Source organism: Rhagoletis pomonella, unplaced genomic scaffold (assembly GCF_013731165.1).
Source record: "Rhagoletis pomonella isolate Grant_MI unplaced genomic scaffold, Rhpom_1.0 Rhpom_scaffold_00005, whole genome shotgun sequence".
Lineage (NCBI taxonomy): Eukaryota > Metazoa > Arthropoda > Insecta > Diptera > Tephritidae > Rhagoletis > Rhagoletis pomonella.
In genome coordinates, this window is record NW_023458559.1 from 81,924,582 (window position 1) to 81,929,096 (window position 4,515).

Sequence of the window (4,515 nt, forward strand, 5' to 3'; positions counted from 1 at the left end):
TTTTTGAATTTCAGCGACGATGTTTGTTACGTCTTTTTGCATTACAGTTACGATATTCATATACATACCTTGTACAAAGTAGAGGATATACATGCGCGTTTTTGGTAATTTCCTTCTCCATGAAAGAAATTATTTTGTATTAAGTGCGGATCATAATTTTACATCAGTTGGAGCTAATTACTATAAAGTATGTGGTTAGTTTTGGATCCGATTTGGCAGCAGCCTATATGCTTGAAATATGACTTCGAAGCCGTTAGCGATATCAGCATTTGTACTAAAATTAGGTCTAATCCCGAACATACAACTTTTTACCGGGCTTTACAGATTTTTTTAACTTGTTTTAGCGCCCTTTTTTAATTTTACAGTTTTTTCTAGATTTAGTCCGATAAGTACGAGATCAGGCCTATTAATGGCTAAATAGCTGACTAATGTATACAATGCAACTAACATATAATTTTTTTACAACAAATTTTAAATTAAAGATTTTATGAGATAAAACATATAATTTCTAAATGTTTTAAACTCTCTCAATAAATCGTCGGGCACACAAATAGTGCTTAGTGCACTAAACCTAGATAGGGCGTCCTTCAACCAAATTCTGAGATAGAGCGTTTTCAATAAAATTCTGAAGTAAGCCGTTCTTGAAAAGTTTTTTGAAATAGGGCGTTTTCTAACCGGCTGCAGAGATAGGTCGATCTTCCACTCAGCCGTCGATATATACTTATACTCCAAAAATCGCTCTCATTTTCAGGATTTTGGGGGAATTTGGAGTACGGGATCATTTTTCCTGTAACTTCCTGCAAGTGCGTGTAAAAACCGGTAAGTCTACGGAGTACTGGATCAGAGCTTAAGTCTAAGTGGCAAGTGGCTACAAAATACCGTTTTTGATCATTTTTTTTTTTTGCTGACAGTGTCACGCATTATTTTCCATCCTTTGTACATATGTTCGAAATTTATTTATTATATGGAAGGGAATGGCCAGCACCATTAACAAAAAAAAACAAGTAAGAGCAGCGCTGTCTTCGGCTATGCCGAAGGCTTCATACCTTTCATGAACATCTGCAAATTTTAGTTTGACAGATTACTGATTTTGAATACATCTGCATACATCGATAGAGGAGTTACATACTTATATAAAAAATCGCATCTAAACAATCAGAGGTATGGAAGATATACTTTATATGGCACCAATCTAAGTGATTTTCACTGCTATGTGATCGGTATGTAAACCGGTAACACAATTTATTGGGTTTAGTTTCCTACATAAAGGAGATATATCGCAAAAACTAGTATCTGAACAATCAGTGCTATAGGAGATAAAGCTTATACAGCATAGATTTTGACGATTTTCTCAGTAGACTTTGTATTATTATTTATAAAATATCTTACGAAATTTATCGGTTTTAGCTGTTCAAATAAAGGAGTTTTACAGTAAAATCCCAAATCTGAACAATCAGATGTATGGAAGATATATGTTGTAGTCACCCGATCCTTGTTATTTTCACTGTACGTATTCTGTTAATAATGAGTGAAAATGGTGCGAAATTTCATGTTCCTAGCTGCATAAATGGAGGAGATATGATAAAAGACCTCATATCTGAACAATCAGTTGTATGGGGGCTGCAGGTTATAGTGACCCGATCTTCGTTATTTTCACTGTAAGTCTTCTGCTGATAATGAGTGAAAACAGCGCGAAATTTCATGGTCCTAGCTAAATAAATGGATGAATTATAACGAAAAATCTCATATCTGAACAATCAGTTGTATGGGAGCTATAGGTTATAGTTATCCGATCTTTTTAATTTTCACTGTAAGTTTTCTGTTGATAATTATTGAAAACAGTGCGGAATTTCCTGTTCCCAGCTTTATAAATGGAGGAGTTATAACGGAAAATTTTATATCTGAACAATTAGCTGTATGGGAGCTATAGGTTATAGTTACCCGATCTTTGTAATTTTCACTGTAAGCATTCTGTTGATAATGGGTGCAAGTGCTGCAAAATTTCATGTTCGTAGCGGCATAAATGGAGAAGTTATAACGAAAAATCTCATATCTGAACAATCAGTTGTATGGGAGCTATATGTTATAGTGGTCCGATTCTTCCGGTTCCGACAAATGATTAATACATTATAAAAATACACCCACCTACCAAATTTGATCCGGATATCTCGAAAACTGAGAGACTAGATTGCATACAAACAGACGGACAGACGGACAGACGGGCAGACGGATATGGATAAATCAACTCAGCTCGACGTTCTGATCATATAAGTATACATTCTAATGGGTCTATCTCTTTTTGTTCTGGTACTTACAAACATCGGACCAAAGTTATAATACCATTTCATGCTCATGAAAGGTATAACAACAACGGTATTTTCTAGCCAGTTGAAACTTCCACTTCATTACATCAAAACTGAATGGTCTATAAAAACTGCATCAAAAAAATAAATAAATAAATAAAAATTGAAACTTTGGTAAAAATTTGGTGAATTTTTATGGAGTTATGTGTGTATATGGTGTTTGTTGTTTAACTAGCTAGACTTTTATAAAAAATAATTATTAGAATTGAATAAACCCCAGACACATATAGCCGAAACTGGTAAAAATTAGGCGAGTCTATTATTTCTGCCACCAGTATAAATATATACATACGCACATATGTTCATACGTACAACTATAACTCCAAGGAAGTAAATAAAATTGTAGTATTGTACGATTTTCATAGTCCGATGACAATGTGCCGGAGAGGCCCTGATTATTATTGTGTAGGTTTTTAGGTGATTTTATGTATAATATTACAACAACATGACATGCACGTATATACAAAATAATTATATTTGCAAAATGTTTTCCTCAACTAATTTATACATTCAAGTTGGTATCCGTTTATATTTTCAATAGAAAATAATTACACATATAAGCATAAGGAATTAGTTGGCTTCCGACTGCTGCAGCGTCAGAAATTTTCAACAAAAAAGTTCACTGGGTGGTAAAAACTATTTGCAAATTAAAAACCGTTTTATTATTTATCCATGTTATATCGTATAACCATAATACGAAAAATTAGTCAACTTAATGCACAGGAATGTGAACTGTGGTTCAGCGACTTATTTTTTTTAACCTAAACAGCAAGTCTATTTTTATTATTTGTCGGAAACTTTTTCGTATAAAGTCGATTAATTCCTTATGAACATTTAGTTATTTTCAACGGAATTGTATTCATTTCTTTGTGATAACGGTAGTTAAAATTACGCATGAATACGAAGTCCATGGATGGAAAATACTTATAAACTAAAGGCTATAATGTTGTCCGGCCGTTATCAACTCTACAACCAAAAAAAAAAAAATTCTATAATAATTGCATACCACAAAAAATGTTACCCTTGTTTATTATAAGTGTCACAGAAAAGGATAATTACATACCTTATTAAAATACCGCTGTTACAATCGTTTCCAAAATCTAAAAACTACAAATTTCATATACAGTGTATGTATTAATAACATTAACACAACTGACATTTAAAAAGCGGACGCACACTACATATCTTCCGCAAATTACACAGCGATTACGCATTTGACTGCCAGTTGGGCATCTATAAATTGCATACTGGCGCATTTCATATGATACCCAACAGATTTACTGCTGAATATGCCATTAGAAGGCCACATTTTTAACACAATTAATTCGAAAACAACTTTATTTGGAAACACACGTTTCATCTGCAACCCGGACGCGCACCTAACAAACTTTTCCTGGCAATTTAATAGAGCGAATCACACATTGATAAATAAGCGCTTGAACCCCGATTTTAACGCACTGCTTACAAACACAATTATTAATTCATTCGGAAACACAAATTATAGATAAAACCACGATAAAAACATTATCATAGTTAAAACTATGCAGATTTCCTTCACAAAACATATGGAGCGAATGACTGATTGTCAAATTAGCGCGCCATTTGCGGTTTCTGTATTCTTGAATTCTAACACGTATATACGCATGTACATATGAATGTACGTATGTATGTATATGTACAAGCATTTCGGTTGCTACGCCCAGTATGCATTAACAAATGTGCATTAAATGTGAATATTTTAGTAAATTATTCAAGAATATGTTATTTGTTATACCACCACCTTAATTTCTAATAATTTATTCACAAATAACTCTTAAATTCTATCGGAAACGCAATTAAAACTACCGAACCGGACGCGCACAATGCTGACTTCCGTCGCCAAACTGAAAGCGGTGACGCATACCATTGTCAAAGGTAGCGCCAAAATTGAAGAGAATGAAAATGCATCCCTGCTACGAAGGAGTGCACAAATGACAAAATTCACGGCGAAATTACTGCGACAAGCTACAAAATCTTCAAGCGACGCTCTGAGCTGACAACGACGGCGCACAAATTCAAAAATAGTTTCACTGTCGAATGAACAAATAGAGAAGAAAGAATTAAGATTGCGACTGACAAATTCACGGACGCGCGCATGTTAATTAATATTGGT